Source organism: Apis cerana, linkage group LG1 (assembly GCF_029169275.1).
Source record: "Apis cerana isolate GH-2021 linkage group LG1, AcerK_1.0, whole genome shotgun sequence".
NCBI classification, from domain to species: Eukaryota; Metazoa; Arthropoda; class Insecta; order Hymenoptera; family Apidae; genus Apis; species Apis cerana.
The window spans coordinates 3,205,038-3,224,701 of record NC_083852.1 but is presented as its reverse complement, the minus strand read 5'-3'; the positions used below and the strand labels follow the sequence as shown (position 1 = coordinate 3,224,701).

The 19,664-nt window shown below is 40.0% G+C and overlaps 1 protein-coding gene and 1 long non-coding RNA gene across 34 annotated transcripts in view; one reads left to right on the top strand and one right to left on the bottom strand.

Annotated features, from left to right (window-relative positions):
• Positions 1-19,664, top strand: part of LOC107994778 (CUGBP Elav-like family member 2) — a 383,891-nt gene that overhangs the window by 192,211 nt on the left and 172,016 nt on the right. The window contains exon 1 of one of the 32 annotated variants that reach the window (XM_062085679.1): positions 15,679-15,700. The exons of the other annotated variants lie outside the window; for them this stretch is intronic. The gene's annotated coding sequence lies outside the window, so the exon portion shown is untranslated. Of the gene's footprint in view, positions 1-15,678; positions 15,701-19,664 lie in introns of those variants that run through there. 32 annotated transcript variants of the gene reach the window in all.
• LOC107994779 (uncharacterized) overlaps positions 16,223-19,664 on the bottom strand; it is a 40,153-nt gene continuing 36,711 nt past the window's right edge. For both annotated transcript variants that reach the window (XR_003696886.2, XR_001765382.3), the window contains exon 4: positions 16,223-19,581. This is a non-coding gene — a long non-coding RNA (uncharacterized LOC107994779). The remainder of the gene's footprint in view (positions 19,582-19,664) is intronic.

Sequence of the window (19,664 nt, the reverse complement as noted above, 5' to 3'; positions counted from 1 at the left end):
GATTGTGTGAAACGAAGATGGTAATTTTGAAGATGATTAGAATGAATGAGATCTTTAAACGATTTAAACAACTTAATGTGAAAAGAAAGGAATCGATATTTTTCAAAAAAATTTTTTTGCTTTTACGTTTCCTTTTCCACGAGGAAGTATTTTTTCGTGATAATAGTTGGAATAAATTAGGTGCGCATATGTATATTCGATCCGTAATTATTATTAATAATGTTTATTAAGGTGATTTTTTTATTATGAGGAGGGAAAATAAACTTTTCCAGCCTCGAAGGATCGAGTCGAGGAAAATTTACAAAATGTTTTTGTTCGAAGAGAAGAAGGGGTCGATCGAAGATTCAAATTTTTACAAGTACGTAAGTAATCGCGATGGAGGCAAGATTCAGCCTCGAGTGGTCACGATATTTCCGAGCAACCTTTTTAAGAAAGGTTATACACTTACATCAAGACGCTTTTATTCCTTTCTTCCTTCTGACGACTACTCGAGTTTTTTTCTTTTTCTTTTTTCTCCCTTTTTTCAGGTCTCCAGAAGCACTTTTACGTATCTATATCTTTGTGTATCTTTGATTCGGTTGAAAAACTTTCATTTCGCGGGAGAAAAAGATTTGAAAAAGGAAAGGAAGGAAGAAAAGAAAGAGAAAGGAAAAGGGAGCAAAAGTGACTCTCCCATTCGGTGAATATTTTTTATTTTATTTTCTTCTTTTTTTTCCCCCTATTTAGAGAGAGGAAACATCGTATAATTGCTCTTCTCGCAACATGCATCTTTTGTCCCATAAATTCTCTTGAATTTTATGCCTTCAAAGATACAAAATGGACGCTTTCTCACACAACTATTATTATGTAAACGAAGAATTCTCATTGTCTCTCCATTAACGATTCGAGATATTGAAACAAATTTCTTAAGATAGCTCTTCTAATTCTAATTAGAGCACCGAACGACTCTCGACTCCAAGAGCTCGGAAGCGAGCAAGAAATTTACTTGCAACACTTTCGCCATTATTCGTGTTCAATTCAAAAATCGTACCGTTCCTCCCTTCCATGCCCACGCTCTCATTAGACCCTGTTCCATTCTCCATGGCCGTAAAACCACTTTCCTCGGCAAGATTATTGACATATCGGCCGACGGAAATTGAGGTGTCGGACGCAGCAAACGATCCGTTAGGTTGGTATCGCGTGGCCCACCGCTCCTCCCCCCTTCCCCAGGCCGGTGTATTATTTTCACGGCGAAATATTGACCGGCGATCGTTCATCCTTCGACGACAGCTCCTCTATCTTTCGGACGCTGCCTCCCCCCTCCCCGATTTTTCATTCCAGGCGATAACTCGGACGACGGTAATGGATTGGCCGCTTTTCAGACGTTAAATCGTGGGAAGAGGAGGAAAAAATAGGGAAAGAGGTGATTGCGTGGGCGGAGGTGTTTGATTAATTTCACAGCGGTTGTTTTGTCTTAGGACAGAGAAAATAGAAATAGATTCGAGAGAATTCGTTCGAAAGAGTGTATTTGCGCGGGGGACGCGGTCGGGTGAAGAAAGAAAGGGGAAGAAGTCCTGTCACATTTTTAGAGAGGAATATTCAGTGATATTGTTGGGGTAGAGATTTGAATGAAACGAATCTCTTCAAAAAGCTGCACGTGATCTCCTTAATGAAACTTGGAGTAAAAAGTGTGAAAGCGTCCTCCGTTTGAAACGATTTGAAACGAATTCGCGAGAAGAGATCCTGAGGAACAGGATCGGGTTGTACATATATTCACGCGTAGACAATTAATTATGTCGCGGCTGTAACTAATCCTGGGGAGACAATGGGGGATGGTACCTTTGCGTCTTCGATAACAATGCACATATCGAATTGAAAGCGGCGCTCTGTTCCATTGGCGCAGTTCCACCGTTTCGGTGGAAGGCCAATCGTGTGCGGGGAAACAATGGCCAGGACCGCAGGTCACGAGCCTTTCCACTACCCCGGTTTCCTTCTTCCCCTCCTGAAGAGGGATGGCTGCACCTGTCCCGAATTACACGCGCATCCCTCGTCTTCCCTCCACACGAAATTATGCTAGGTTCTTCGTGCTGTATTATATTTGCGGTCTTGTGAAAATAATTTGTTTGGCATTTATGTGCAACGAGGATATTCTTTTTATATATCAATGATGTATCTTTTGATAAAGATGATTGCGAACTCGATGTTGAATTAAGAGAAAAGTTAAACGCAGGAGTTTAAAATCTTACATGATTTGAGTTCAAATCGACGTAAGTCGGATTGGTTTCTGTCTATAATAAAATTAAATTTAATAATATTAATTATTTAATTAATAAATAATAATTTGAATTTTAATAAATTTTTCAATTTTAATGGTTATAGTTTCAATTAGAGTTGCATTTTTAACTTTATCGAAAAGGTCCAAAAATAAAATTTTTATATTATTTCAACCTTTTAGAGATGCATTTAGAGGAAGATTGGGATCTAACGGTTATATTTATTTATATAAGAAAAAAATTCTTCTTTAAAGAGTTTTCACATTTCTTTAAAAATGCGTGTTGTCTAAATTACTTCTATTCTTGCGGACTTTAAGAAAACTGAAGTGAATTTTGAAAGTTGTATATAATGATAATAAAAATTACTACAATGGCACAAGAAAGAACGCTTGAAAATAAAAAGTACTAATTCCAAAAATCAATCGATCGTGATAATTTTGTGTTCCAACGATTTGGAGCCTTTTTCCTTTTCATAAAATACACGTGTTGGACGCGATTATAATAAAGATACAGTGGCTGTTGCGCAATGTTTATTTAATATCGAATTAATACGCAACACCTTTTCCCTCCTTTTATCATTCAAATTCAGCCCTTCCAGAATTAATCTGTAAGGGGAAATGAAACTCGGACCGCTCGGTCTGCCGGACCAGGATTCCAATTCGAGTTCATTTGCCGGACGAGTGAGTTACCGCTCTAACCAATCGAGCCATCCAAGTCGTTAACAGATTCCTTCCCTCTCTAAGCCTAACGAGTGAAAACAAGAAGAAGTAAATTTGCCTTCCTTCACACTCGAGGTAATAAAATTGGAGAATTCGCAAAATTTATAGAATCTTCGCTAATTCTTCCACCACTCGTCGATCATTTGTCGAACGCTTAGAAACGTACGAGGTTAATTCAACCGTAGAACAATCGAGGAACGATTTGCCTTTCGCGCTGGAGACAAAATAAACGAAAGATGAATCGTAGAATGTTAATTGTTTGCTGCCATTCGAAAGTGTTTCGAGAATGCACGGAGTTTCTCTGGGTCGAAGGTGAGAAATTTTGGAAATTTGGAAAGAAATATAACGCGATAAGGTGAAAACCTGTTAAGCAAAATGCAACCTCGAGCAATTTCCTTCTTTGCATAATGCGCTTGAACTTGGAAGTTTAAAGGAAGAAGAAAAAAAAACGAAATTACCTTGGCACCGTGTAATAGCCATTCAATATGCGTTTATCGGAAAGTTGGCAGATTGTGTTCGAAGATAAACTCCGTAAATTAATGACTTTTACTGCTACCATAGCGCGGAAGTTGCATAAAAGAGCGAAGGAGGAAGAGCAAAAATAAAGAAGATAAAAGAAGAGTAACGTACGAGTTTTTCCTCGTTCAATATCAATTTATATATCCCATTCTCAATATTATATCGATGATCCATTCTTGAATTCCTCGATAATTTGGAGAACCGCGTGGAATCGCGGCAGATGTGATATTTTCGCCACAGATATTCCTAACGCTTGCCCTCCCCCCGCCCGTTTGTCAAAGGATACGAGGCATTCAAGTGGCGAGCACGATGAGTCACGTTGGCACACAACACACGCGTGTCCTCCATTAGACGGATACAGTGTTGTTTTAGGCGCGACCCGAATTAGGGGCGGAGGGGGCCTTGTGTGCGCGCGCCACAGGGGGTAACAGCCGAGTTTACTTCGATGGCAGATATATTATCGTATTCGCTCGAAGAGGGGAGGGGTGTAAGGCAACCACTCCATGCTTCTCTATTTAGCACCTGGAAACACATTGTACGCCCTTTGTACGGGGTTGTTTGCTCGCCCCCCTGAAATCGAATTGCCCAATTTTGGAGGGAGAACTTTTCGAATTTCGAGAGACTCGTACGGCCACTAATTGTTAATTACGATTATGATGATTCTTGAGTGATCGTGTTCGCGCGAAGACGGTGCTCTTGAAAGCAGGGAAGAGTTTTAAGAGGAGTGCGAGGTCGTTGGGGGGGTTTACGATACGTCAATTTCTATCGAGAAAGGAGCAGAAGTGGAAACTCTCATCTGGCCGGCAACCGAGTCGCAAAAGTTCCATAACAATAAAGAAACTTTTATCAACGTGTTCATCCGAAAGAATTATCGAGTGACGAGTCGTAACCAAAAGTTTTCTCTCGCAAACATCAGCGATTTTTATCAGCGAATATTCTCGATCGATGGATCTCCATATTTCGAAATTCGATTCAAAAATATATAAACGCGTCTACCAAATCTAGCAACCGTCGATTAACGTCCAACATAAATTGTCCTACGTGTTCCAAGTGTACAACCGCTATTTTGTGATTATATTTTTCCAAGGAAGCTTCGAATAATACTCGCTTATCGCAACCACGCCCAGGTTACTGGTCTCGGTACTCGGTATTAAATTCCGGTCAAAGTACGAATTAATTAAAGCACGGACAATTACTGTTAAAGCGCTTGAACCAGAGACAAAAAAAAAAAAAGAAAAAAGAAGAAGAAAGAAAAAAAGAAGAAAAAGAGGAAGAAGAAGGGAAAAAAAGATGCTTTTCACGTTAATAAATTTTATATTATGTGAACAAAGTGGCTTGTTATTTGAATGTGTATTCTCTGAAATGTACAAAAAACGTGCCAACTTTGCAACGGAATTTTTTTATTTTTTCCCAACTTCTTCTCGTATTACGCACAGGGTTGACCCGTTTTAATTTATGAATTTCATACATTATCATCTCAAATATTTTTTTAACGCTTTAACGTTAAAAAATGAAGTACTTTGAACGATTTTTCTGCTTTGCGTTAGAAAAAAAGAAAGGAAAGGTTTCAATTGCGAAGGATTGAAATTAAAATATCTTGTTGAAGTTTTTTTTTAGAAGAAGATGATCGATATATTTAAAAAAAGAGAAAAAACGAATCGTAACGTTTAACTTTTTAATCCAAAATATCTTTCAACATTCGATATTATCGTCGTTAATTTTCGAGTTCGAATCTCTTTTCTTTTTTAATTTTCTTTCGTCCATCTTTCCTCCTTTCGGTCGCGCTAATTAATTTTTAAAATCGGCGTTACATCGTTGCGATTATTAAGTTTATCTCGCGCTTAAACGACAGAAACGAAGTTGCAAGGGGGGAGAACGAGGGAAATATTGCTTCGGTGTATTTAATTTGCATCTGAATTCGCGGCGAAGTTGGCTGGAACGAGCAATTACGACTTTATCCGGTTTTATGATTTTATGCGTCGATTCGATAGCGCGTTGGCCCGTGTAAATGCCAAATAAATCATTCACAATCCCTAATTATTCGCGAAACGGGGGGAGGAATCGATTGGAAAAACGTTTTAAATATTTCGGCTGTTACCGACGATCGATCGATCGAGGGTGGAAAGATTTAATTTTTTTTTCAGTTATCAACGACGAAATCGAAACGAATTAGCGTGCGTAATATATTCGAATGGATGGATTTTGCTCGTCGTCCGCTTTATTTTCTAATCGATTGAAACGATATTAATCGAAAAACCAGATTTTTCTATTTCGTCGTAAAGAAGAAAACCTAATTTCCATCAACGATATACCCACTTTTCCCCTTCTCAATTACGCAATCCCCGCCATCGAGATGATCCAGAAACGTATCGAAACACCTTTCTAAAATACATTTCAATGACGTTTCATCTTCATTTCGACGATAACACGATGATAAAAGAAGGGGGGAGGATCTGGCCAATCAGCCACGGTCACGTAGAGAGACGGATAAAAAAGAGGCGGAAAAGAGAGAGAGAGAGAGAGAAGAGGAAGAAAACGACAATTGTTAGCACTCGCGTTGCATAATTCAGACGGATGCGAGATCGTTAAGGAAAAGTTTCGCCATTACAAGCACGAAATGTAAAGCATGGCAAGCGGAGAACACGTCGACAGGGGACGGCGGAAGGATACAGGGAGGCTGTCTTCTTTAAATTGTATCGCAAATTGCCGGGACCCCCGCCGAGGCGAAAGAAGCAACCCCACCGATAACGTCGGTCGCTGTAATGGCCTGTTAACGCCGACGTCTCGAGCCCATCATCGACGTCGTCGTTGTCGACGACGACTACGACTGCGGATTTTCTCGCCCGACACCGACCGACTTTTCGTATTTTCGCCTTCCGTATTCAGAATCAACGAATCATCAAGTTTAATTAACTTTCGGCGAGAGAGTTTTATATCGCAATTTCTGACGAAGCTCTCTTTTCTTTCAGCAAGATCCTCTCTAATGTCGTTTCTTGTAATATCACACAGTTATTCAGAAATTAAAATTTATTAATTGTATATTTTTTCCAGTATCAATTCTGTTGTTCAAAAGTCTTCAACGAGGATGATGAACACTGCTCTCTAATTTATATATTCTATGGTCAAACTTCATATTTACACCGCTCAAACTGATCATTTTCGATGATCTACTTCTAAAAATTATCGATCAAGTATACTTTTAAGGGAGAGTAGCTTAATAAAATTCCATTCTGTTAAAAAATCTTCAACGAGGATGATGAACACTGCTCTCTAATTTATATATTCTATGGTCAAACTTCATATTTACACCGCTAGAGGAGCTCAAACATCATTTTCGATTCTTTCTACTTCCATAAAAATTATCGATCAAATATACTTTTAAGGGAGAGACGTAGCTTCTAATAAAATTCCAATCTGAATTTTGAATAAATAAAGGATTCTTAAATTTATTTATTGTATATTTTTATCAATTCTGTTGTTCAAAAGTCTTCAACGAGGATGATAAATACTGCTCTCTAATTTATATACTCTATGGCCAAACTTCATATTTACACCGCTAGAGGAGCTCAAACTGATCATTTTCGATGATCTACTTCTAAAAATTATCGATCAAGTATACTTTTAAGGGAGAGTAGCTTAATAAAAATCCAATCTGAATTTTAATAAATAAAGGATTCTTAAATTTATTTATTGTATATTTTTATCAATTCTGTTGTTCAAAAGTCTTCGAGGAGGGATTCCGCTCGAACTGACCATCTTCGATGCCTTTCCACTATCCACCATTCCATTATCGCCAATATAATAATAATATTATTATACTTCCATAAAAATTATTGATAAAATATATTTTTAAGGGAGGGACGACGTAGCTCAATAAAATTCCAACAGGATAGAATCTGAATTTTGAATAAATAAAGGAAAGACGGTGGGTTCCAATCTCGAGGAGATGACAGGAGATGTCGATCAATTTAATGTTCGCCACGGGGACAATTACGCGTCGTTGTGGCTGTTGTAAAGCTGCGTAGGAAGAGGAAGGAGGGCGCTTAATTTGAAAGCATCCTCGATAATGACATTGTTCCACCATCTCCCCGCCAATTTCTTCGCTCTTGAACGTCGAAAACCCATCGCGAGATTGCCGACCCTTTAACGAAACTTCAACTTTCCGAAGTTGGAAACGTTTCGAAACGGTACGATTACTCTTGGAAACATCATTCGTTAAAGAAGGTCTCGATCATCTCGAATCTCTCCAGGATCGAGCGAATTCATCTTATTTTTAGAGGATCCTCCGGAGGATAAACCGAGGGATATCTCCGTGATCTGATTTTATGACGCTTGATGATCTCTCCTCCCTTCTCCCAATGAATATTGCATAAGGCGACTCGGTAATTGTTTACCAAAGATGATCCTTCTCCTTTCGAAGAATCTATAATTTTATTTCAATTTCTATAAATCGATCAGAAATTGAAGCCTCAGTTAAATATCAATGTTTCGAAAAATAAATTTCTAAAACTAAACCAATCGAATCGACGGATAATTATTTTCACGTCAAAGAAGAGAAAAGCGAACCAGCCAACCTTAAAAAAGAGAGCCTTAAATGTACACACGTGCAAAGGATACACGCCAACTTTGTCAGCGCATAATCGAACATCGGCCGAATAGACAGCCTCGGAAAAAGGGGTAACGAGAGAGAGAGAAAGGGAGAGGAGCAGATGGAAAAGAATCGAAGGTCCCTACGGGCAGTAGTCACTTCTATAATATTCAATACGCTTGCTGGTACAGGTGGCTATTCATCAATTCAAATCCGCAACTTCTCCCTATTCATACAAATTCCGTGCACACCGCGCCACGTCCCGTTCCCTGTATTAATGGATGCAGTTCCCCTTAGGGGACCACCGTTGGGCCACCGGCGGAAAAGGGAACGTTACGAAACGTCGGTGGTGGTGGTGGTTGCCGAGTCGAGTGAAAGCAGGGGATGATTCGAAACGTACGGCCCGATAGGGAAATCCACCACATGTCCAAACGCGCCCCACCCTCCCCCCTCCGCTTCTATGTATTCTCGAGGCGATAACGTTTTCGGGCTGCTTTGTCTTCGTCCTCCTCCTCCTCCTCGTCCATCCGCTGCTGCTTTATCGTTGTCCCTACACCCTTTCACCTGCGCCAACTATTGGACGTGTTCCTTTTCTTTTTTTTTCGAAGGATAGTAGATTCTTTGGAAGAATCTTTTTCGAATCCAAGCTTGGCTGAGATTTAAGATTTTATCCTGAGATGGAGGAGGAATTATCGGAGGTGGGAAGAAACATTTTATTGGAAAGTTGAGCGTCGAAAGGACGTGTGAAAAGAGAGAGAGACACGCACACGGTTTAATCCAATCTGCCGAACTGCTAATTTATTCAAAAGAACAATGGAACGCGTTGAAGGGGCGAGATTACACCCATGGAAAATCACGAAATCCCGAGGATTCGAGTGGAGGGAGAGCGAGGAGCATCACGCTGTTTAAACATAAATGAACCATGGAACGTGGTTTCCTTCCCTGCCACGTTCTCTCTTTTTTCCTTTCCCGAGGAAAACAAATCGGGAAAAGCGTCGTCCTCCTCTTCTTCTTCTTCTCCATCTGCTATTTTTCCCTCCAGGCTGGCAGTTGAATGATTATCCAACGTTTCCTCTTTTAAAGTAGGTCCCTCCTTACTTCCTCCTTTCCTCTTCTCCCCCTTTGCTGCTCTCTTGTACGGCTAAGTTTACCGTCTTCCCCTTCCTCCTCCCTCCCTCTATCCCCATCTCTGCTCTCTGCCCTTCAGCGTGTTCCCCGCCGTGACATCTTTGATTATGAACGTCCGCCGCTATTTGCGGGCAACGAGCATCAAAGATTTGAATGGAGGAGCCCCGGATGCTTTTGATGTGCCGCGTTTATCCGCTGACCAACGTCATCCACCACGATGAGGAAGCTTCGATGCGCCGAACCTCTGCATCTCTGCCTTCCAGTTAATTTGCTCCGTCGTAAATGGAGTCGAGCGATAGAGCGGAAATTTATCATCGACGCGCCCTTTTCTTTTTTTTGTACGAAGAAGTTTGGTAATCTTGTTCGAGTTCTATCTATTTCTTCGAATCGAAAAGTCTCTGATCGTAACGCTGGAAACGGTCACAATGAATACTTCTTATATACGTGTATAAAGAATGTGTTCGCACGATTTGTTAAACTTATTTTCTTTGTAAATATATATATATATATTAGATGCAATAACTCTGTCATCTCTTCTAGGTTTATACACGTTATTGCACTCGACATATTTTCTCGTGTACCCCGCTAAATTAAAGCAAATTGCAGACGTTCCTCCGCAAACGTTTGACCGCGTCTAACGCGGGTAATCAAAATAATAATGCAGGCGCTTCGGTTCGCTTCAGCGAGGAAATCTCAAGATCCTGCCTCGGATGTTATCTTGGCGTTTAAGGAATGATATTACGGATACTGATAATCGCGACGATTTTAAGAGGGGAAAAATCTGAAAGCGATTTCCGTCGCTATAATTCCGCCGGTGTGTAAACACGCGCGTGGAGAGCCACCTTTCGGGGTGGGGGATTCGTTTGCATTCGGTGAAAAGGGTCCGTAATTTTCCCTTACGAGCGCCGGGACAAATTCAAATTTAACGTTATTTTGCGCGAGGAGAGAGTAATATTATTGCGCGTCGCGGGAACACGCCGAGTTTTCCAAAGTCTTTTCAAAGAGGGAAAGATTTTAAAATGCGATAATAATTGAGGGAGAAACGCGAGAGAGAGAGAGAGGGAGATTGAAAATCCGCTTTTATCGTAATTACCGCGTCGTCGACGAAAATTTTCTCGATTAATATCGTTTCGAGACACCGTCGAGCCATTAAGGAATGTTGTATAATAATGTCGACTCGTGATGGGGGACAATTTTTTGAAGTTGTCCTCGAGGATAGTTTTTAATTCGAAGTGAAAATTTGGTATTCCCTCATAAGCATTCGATCATTATACACCAAAATCCATCGTGTTCATCCTTGACCATTGTTCCCACTTTCGAACGAATAATCACGAATCCTGTCTCGTTCGAATACCAAAATCCTCCTCGCAAATAACAACAACCATTCACTTTTGGACTGGAAATCACGAAAACCGTTGGAATACCGTGTCGTTGCTCGGATTCCCTGCCGGCCTCCCTTGTACCTCTTTCAAGCATGCACGCATGGCCAGGGGAATGCGGACGCGCTTAATCAACACGGCGAGCCGCGCTTCCGTGCACGCTCAACGCACTTGGAATAGTTCTAGGGAATTTGGGACAAGTCCCATACGCACGTACGGTGTCTGCAATTGATGCGTTCCACGAAGAGGGGGAGAGGGTTTGACACCGGTTCTCAGGGTCACTCCGCTTCGCTTGGAAACCATCAGGTGGCCGTTCATTCGTTTTCCAATTTAATCGCTGGACAATAATCGCATCTTTCCAATTCTAATTTCCATGCTCCTTGTTTGAATCGGACATTCCCTTTGGTCGAGTGATAATCGATGCAACCGAGCTTCTGGTAGAAGTTGAATAATTTAATTTATTCGTAATCAAGCGCGATATCGTTTAACGTTTTCCTTCGTTTTGGATTCTATTAATTAACGCCTACCACTTTTCTACAGAACAAATAATTTTCGTGAGAATTTCCATGGACGATATGATAAAAAAAATGCGTTTGACAGCAACATTTTTAACCTTACAGACTAGGAATAAAAGACAAAGAAAAAAAGAGAAAGAAAGCTTTTAAATGCTAGAAACAACGCGTTGAAAGTGCAATTCTTATCGCGAAACCGACGTTGCCGTATAAACCATCAGCCGTTTAGAATTTCCCCTTTGTGCTCAAAAAAGAAAAAAAAAAAAAAAGAAAAATTCCTCCCCATTACGCTCCAAATAGATAGCGTCTAAATACGAAATTTATTCACTCTTCAACCCCGCAACTTCCTCCTTCGTAAACGCAGAGCACTAATAACTTTTCACCGCGAGGAATAAACAATTTCACGATGAAACACGTGGGAAACGTGGAAGGGGGCGAGAATCCGATATTAAAATAAAAAAAAAAAAGAATCGTGAAAATTCTTCCACCGTGAATATTATTAACGGGATGAAATTCTCCGGAACACGCGGAGGAAAGGGTTGCTCCCCCCTCGGATAAAAATGCTGCTCAACAGAGGGGGGCGCTTGGAGAGAGGGAAAAAATGGATCTCAGCACGATGGAATACATGGAGTTCGTTTAATTGGACGAAGCCCGGTTGATAACGCGAGCAGATGGGTCTTAAATCGTCGAAGGAAGACCTGTTTGATTAAATTTCAACAGAAAGAGGAGGGGCGTTGTTGTCGCCCGACTCGAAATTCGAGGTGGTGAAATTCTTGGAACGAGGATTCGTTCCCTTGGAAATTAATGCATTACGTTACGATCTTGGGGAACGTACGTTCGAACTCGCTTTTCAATCGTATTACGCATTGCAAAAATAGCTGTGAGAATTCTATACGTCCACGCACGATAAATATGCAGGGCACGCAGGGAGGAGCAGCAAGCAACGTGTGTTTCGGAAGTGACATCTGCTTTCGAATCAAGTGTTCTCCGCGGTTGCGGAAAACGCTTTTCCGCTCCCCCCCTCCCTCTGAAACTCTGTCACCCTCCATACATGATACATGAAGCACACAGCATCCGACGGCATCCGATGGCACGACACTCAGCCAACCACCGTCCCGTGAAATCATGCCTCGTGATCCGGTGATCCTCCCCGGCCCCTCCCCTCCTTTGTCACCCTTCTCTCCTCCGATGCGCGCTTTTTGCCTCGCGTTATTTACTGACCCAAACCCTGGGTCTTCCACCCTGTCGCCCCCCGATGTGGAGATTGGCTCGGGGTGGCTAAGGCCGGCCACTTCATCGATTGCGCACCCTCTGCCGCTTCCTTTATTTTGGAGATAATTTTGTGGGAGGGAGGCTGATTTATCTCTGGAAGGACGTGTCGCGTGGGAAATGGAAAGGAACGGATTAGGTTACGCGCTTGGGATTTTTATTTTTCTTGCAAATAACTTTCGATAATTCTCGTTTCGTCGAACGATTCTTCGTCGAATTTTCTCCATGAACGATCGTCCAAATTTTCCTTAAAAATTTACCACTTTGTTGCTCTGCAAGACGGGGACTCCCTTTCGGTGGCCGGTCTCCCGAGCTCGCCATGTCGTTTCGAATTCGGTGGAAAATTATCTTTTTTGGTACGCAACTCGGAGTTTTTTCCTCTTAATTATCAAGAACAAAATGATTCCGAGAGGGAAATTGACGAACGGAGAAGCAAGGATAAACGCGCGCGCAAAGTTGTCGGTCAAAGATGGAAAAATTTAGAGTTATTGAATGGAAAAACGACTGGAAGTTACTACACGGCCGGGACACGGTAACTCGATTCCCTTCGCGCACTCTCCAAAAGTCTGACCGCGTAACGAGCATCGCAAAATTTCATCGTCCCCGCTTTTTTCGCCTCTCTACTCCTCGTCTCGAGCTAAAGGAATTCCTTCCTTCCACTCCATATTTATGAAACGCTGTTTCTCTTCATTCAATTTCTTCGCTTACCATTTTTTCACGCTGACGCGGAGAGACACTTTTGAAAATTCTTCGAGATTTTTTCAGGACGAGAGAAAAGGTTATTTCGTGTATAAATAACTTGGAAACGATTATTTTTGAATCTGAACAGTTTTTCCTGCCGATTTAAATCGAGTGGAAATAATAAATAAAACGTATTCAGCTGAACGAATGTATCATGTATTCAATGATGGAACGAAGCAAATAAAATTTCGATTTGAACTTGAACAAATCCTGCAATAGTTTCTCGTGTCCAAAAAAGTGGAAGCGTATTGATTTTCTTTTCATTAAACAACGAATAATTTCACAAAATTACAAAATAGCAATAAAGTCGACTAGTTGCTCCTCCCCCAGTTTCCGCCACATAAAACCTTTGATCCCGTTTTCGACAAGCGCGAACGCGAGAAGAAAGGGAGAAATTTCGAGGAGCGGGGCGAGCGACATCTTGAAAAGTCATGTGCAATTTTACGGATGAGCGCGGGGCGATAAAGCGAGGGAACAGATAAACTCTCTCTTGCTATGAGATTTCATTGGATTACATTCGCAGCCGCGTTCTCGTTCCTCAGCCTCCGCTTCGATATTTCGAATCCAAGCGTTTCGTATTTTTTTGATTTGGGAAACGAATTTAATAGTCGAATTCGACAAATTCAATCTCGTAGCAATTTCTCGGCTTGTTTTTCCAACGATTTTCACATCTCTTCGTCTCGCGTGTTAGAAACACAAGCTTTTCTTAATAAATAACGAGTTAATTAAAACTTATTCGATATTCGATTTTTCTAAATTATTAGAAATAGAATTCGAGTAATCATCCCTTCGTCGATGTAGCATATATATATATATATATTCTTTAATTATATTTCCACGTATCACGTTTCGCGCGAAACCAAACATTTGCACAATTACAAATTTCGAAAGCGCAATTGAACGAAATAAATGCAATACAAATCAAATATTTTCCACGACTTCGTAAACGGCTGTTACTTAAATATCGAATCGATTACAATCGTAGAAATTATTATATTATCGAGAAGAATTTCGTTCCAATTTTTTTCGCAAAAGAAGAAGAAGAAGAATACCTGACGAAAACATTCAAATTAGTCGAAAGGCATTAGCCCGTTTATATTCCGCTGATTCTTTCCGTGGATAAGGGAATAATTTACGACAGACTTAAGAATATCCATTAAACGAGGAGAGTTGTCGAGTCGGTTCGCGACTTTATCGTAAACCTTGGAAAGATGGAAAGGGGAGGAGGGGGTGGATGGAATGATCCAATCGAAAAGGGTTAACGTTTAAGTAGGTCCCGGATTAAACGCTTAAAGGTCTTCATTGTCATTTGATCTATTGAAACGAAAACCTGCCGGAGAATACTTCTAACTTCTACCCCGGTAGCAAACTTTTTGCGATTCCCTTTTTAAACCAGAGAGATTTACAATTTCTTCTTCTTCTTTCTCTTCTTCTCTTCTTTTTTCCCTGCAAATTATTCCGTTCAATTGCGATCGTTGAGAGGCAAGTTTCTCGGATTGGAGCGATTTAAATATTTGAATCATTTACATTTCGTTCCAAGTTATTTCTCGAATTAAATATCTTTCTACACGCTCCACTATTATATCATTTCCTAATTCTCAACATTTTTCAAAGAACTTTGAAAGAGAAGTATTATTCGAAAGAGGGGAGGGGAGAATTAAACGAGGAGGAGAGCTGGATTCATTAATTTGATTCCCTCTTCGGTTTCTTTCCTTCCTTCCTTTCTTCGCAGACCGTCTTCTCTCGATCGTTACCGATCGTTGTTTTCGAAAGATCAGTGTCCCTGGTCGCTCGTTAGGGAAGGCCGGCCATGATCCGATCGGGCATGAAGCAAAAACAGCGGGTATATATAAGATCCTTGGAACGGCGAGACTGACATTTTTCTGATCCTTGGAAGGAAGCGATTAGGAGGGTGAATCGACGAGAATCGAAGAAAGGGAGAGGAAAGTTGAAGATAAATCGTTAATGCGTTAAGCTGATTCCAAGATTGGATGAAATATTATCGATCGATGATATCTCCAAGTCTTGGTAATAAAATTTTTTACGTATGATAAGATCTATCGTTTCCTATCTACTGCGTCATTCTACCCTAATCTACTGTTTAGCGTTCAACATTATCAGTTTACCATTATCTATGCTGCATTATATTACGTATTGCCTATTATCCGTTATAATATTATATCGAGGTTATATTTACTCCTTAAATTAGAAATATCGTAATGATATTAAGTGATTATTATCGAGTAAATAATAGTGTATTTAAAATTAGCATAATATATTTACTGCATATTATTATATTTAAATCATTAAATTACGATCTTACTTTCTTTACTATTGCTAATACTATATTATTTATCGATTATTGGAAATAATGTGTTCAACGATAAAATGTTGAAACGTAATTATACATAAAAGGGAATAAACATCAGGTGGGAGAAATACGCGTTAAACATATATTTTTTTTTTTTAATACTCACGGATAAAGGATAAATAAATTAAATAACTAACGTTTAACGATTTCTGTTTCAGGTAAGTAGCCCGAGATGACGGTAATCTCGAAGCTGTTGAAAATGTTTTAAACCATTCTGCGGTGGTAAGTGATACTTCGGATCTTACTTTTAATCACCGTAATCACTCGTCGTTTTCCTCTCGTTGTCGCAAAACAATCGGTTGAAAGCCGGTTTTACCCAATAAACTATCAACTATTTCTCGCCCGATCGAAAAGTTCATCTTTACTCGTACCCTCTTCTTCCTCCTCCTCTTTTTCTTCCTCTGGATAAGTTCTTCCGCGGGTGAAAACTTTCTCTCCCGTTTTCCAATAACTTAGCTAATAGCTCACGGGAATAGCTTGACCAATAATTGCTCGGGTGTTATTAGTCCTCGAGATTTATTTTCCCTCGATAGGAAACGAGGCGAATTCCTTCCTTTTTTCACAAACGCGTCTCCACGTTTATTTTTTAATAGTTTCATATCGGGTTATTATTCTCTTGGGTTTTTATTCAATATTATAAAAGGAATGGATTTTTGAAGATTAAAAAAAATTAGAGGTTTGCCTATAAAGCAAGATATATTATTTTATTTTATTTGTTTGTTGAAACACAGAGTAATACGTATCTATTTTATCGTATTATATCTTTATTCAAGCATCATAATATATAATATAACGGTATAGATCAATTACCTATCATCACACAATCCTCTAAACATCAATACAATTACTGTACTAACACCAGACAATTCCTGTCTAAACAATAACAACGCTCCGAGCTACGTGTACGTCCCAACACTTCTCCCTTAAGCCCTTACGATTCCTAAATAATCCAAACAAACTCTCCGTTAATCCCCAAGTACCCCTTCAACATTCTCAAACCACTTGTTATGAACCCAACGGAATGTTTCTTTCACAATTTTTCAAACTCGATCCCTTTTACAATCTCTAAAATACCCATGCGAATTCTTACATGCTCTTCAAACGTCTTCAAACATTCTCTTAAGGCCTTGCAATTCCTAAAACGTTTACAATTTTTCAAACTCACGTATATACTCGATTCTTCCTTTTACAATCTCTAAAATATCCAATGCGAATCCTTATACGCTGTTCAAACGTCTTCAAACATTCTCTTAAGGCCTTGCAATTCCTAAAACGTTTACAATTTTTCAAACTCACGTATATACTCGACTCCTCCTTTTACAATCTCTAAAATACCCAATGCGAATCCTTACATGCTCTTCAAACGTCTTCAAACATTCTCTTAAGGCCTTGCAATTCCTAAAACGTTTACAATTTTTCAAACTCACGTATATACTCGACTCCTCCTTTTACAATCTCTAAAATAATCAATGTGAATCCTTACAGGCTATTCAAACATTCTCTTAAGGCCTTGCAATTCCTAAAACGTTTACAATTTTTCAAACTCACGTATATACTCGACTTTTCCTTTTACAATCTCTAAAATACTCAATGCGAATCCTTACACGCTGTTCAAACATCTTCAAACATTCTCTTAAGGCCTTGCAGTTCCTAAAACGTTCCGTTTACAATTTTTCAAACTCACGTATATACTCGACTTTTCCTTTTACAATCTCTAAAATACCCAATACCTTACACGCTGTTCAAACTACTATCAAACGCGCATCAAACATTCTCTTAAAGTCTTGCAATTCCTAAAACGCGCTCTTCCAACATTCCCAACAGAACGGAATGTTTCGTTTACAATTTTTCAAACTCACGTACACACTCGACCGTTCCTTTTACAATCTCTAAAATACCCAATGCGAATCCTTACACGCTGTTCAAACGTCTTGAAACTACTATCAACGTGTACGTGCATCGCGAGCACGTTCCCTTTAAAGCGTTGCAATTGCCGAAACATCCAAACAAACTTCTTCAAACAAGGCTCTTCCAACATTGCCAAACTGTACTAATCTCCAGCTTCCTCCCCTCCCCCCGCATCTCGCGCTTTGACATTTTTCGCCAGCTAGCGGCGCGTAACGATTGTAGAATCGCATCGGTCCACAAACTCGACCCAATTCCATCCCTGGTAAAACGGCAAACTCGCGAGCCACGTCGAGTTTGCCGATGGTAAACCCAGTTTTCCCTTCCTTTGCCTCCCTTCAACCGTCTTCTCGCGGTCATCCTTCTCCCTCCACCACCCTCTCGTCTCCCTCTCTCACTGTATCTCTTCACCATCCCTTCGAACGACCCCGGCCCCAACGATTAACTCGAGTTTTGAGTGTTTGGAATGCCGAATGGGTAAACTGCATCTAGTCACGTGCCAGCGTGGGACGCGACTTCCAAGTTGCGCCAGCACGTTTCGTACCGAAGGGCAATCGGCCTCGAGTTACCACCGCATAGCTTTTCACCGGGATTTCGCCAGGGGAGAGGGACAACTTGCGAATGCCTTACCAACCTTTTAACTCGATGGCTGGCTTGCTAAATGGCCTGCGTGCGGTTTAACTCGTTTAATTGCTTTGTGCGTCGCAGATTATCGAGCATGTTGGGCTATGTATTTTGGGGGTGGGAGAGGGTAAGTGTCGGATTCGAACATAGATGGATACGTCGAGGAGCGTTTGAAAGGATGTTGAATATAACGCATAAGAGTTATGACCGACACACAGGGTTTAAAAAAACAGAATTTTAGAAAATTAAAATGTAAATTTTATAAACGAGAACTTCGTATATCTTTTATATTACAGCTTCATTCCGTATTAAATTTCTCATAAATGCGTAAATGTTCGCGGTCTAGTTATGAACTGTAAATATCATCGTATTTTTAATATTCTTTCTCGTCGTACGCACCGAATCAACTTTGAACGAAATTCGCCGAAAACGCTATTTCCGATAATTGGTCGAAAATTAAATCTGAAAATATTACGAAGAAAGTGATTTTTTCTTCTTTTCTTTTCCCAAATAAAATTAACATATCTCTATCTGTTCGTGAAATACAATTTCGCCTACTTTCGCGAGAATCGCGTGCTTTTAAATTCTTGTATAATTCCTCTTTAACATCTTGTTTACCGGAAAAAACGCTACTTGACTCCTAAAAGCGCAATCAAATTATTCGCGGAATTTCGTTCAACCCCGTATTTCGAGAAACTTGTTTCCCTTAATAACGACGCTCGAGCACGAGTGTGTAAACTTTTTTCGTGCTTCCATTTAGCGCATTGTTGAGGGAATATTTGTCTCTCGGCCTGGTTTTATAAAGTACTAAACTATGATTAGAATGCCACGTTACGAGCGGAGGAATGAAAAAAATAACAGGACACGGCCGAGCTCTATATATTTTCTTTTTTTTTTTCGTGTATTCAGTTCAGTTGCACGGTGGTGAGTCAGTCGAATTAATATTCCATTCCGCTTCTTTTTCTCCTTCTTTTTTTTTTTGCTCACGATTATTTTATTTTCGCGTCTCGTTTCTTATTTTAATAAAAGTGACATTTTCATCGATCGATATATCGGCGCGAATGTTAAAATTGGCACGAACAGAGAGCGTACGATGAAAGTAAGTAGGGGGGGAAAGTAGTGGTAGTTTAAATGCCATTGACATCGTGAACCCTTCCTTCTAAATTAACCCTACGAGGTATCGTTCAACGGTTTTTTCTCTTGATAATTCCATTTATACTTAATGCTATCGCTAGTTTCTCCGTAAATAGCTCGTGATATGCTGCTGATAAATTTAATAATACATCGTCGCTTTTTTTTTTTTTACTTACCCCTGTCTCTGAACTCGTCCCTTTAAATCCTTTTAATTTATAAAAATAACTACATGATAATTTCACTATTATTCGCTGGAATTATTATAATTTACTATAACTTTGATCCACAACCATTTATTCTCTTTTCCTTGAATTTCCATCCCAAAATGAAAGCTGCAGATCCGAATATATTTTCAATCTTGAAGCCCCTCGAATCCCAATAAAAAAAGAAATCTTCTTAACCACTTATCTCCATCTCCAAATCCATCCTTCTCCGAGAGACTGAAATCACACGAACAATTAAAAAAAGAGATCTCGTTCTCCACCTTCGAGAGAAATAAACGTGGAGGAAGGGAGAAAAGGAC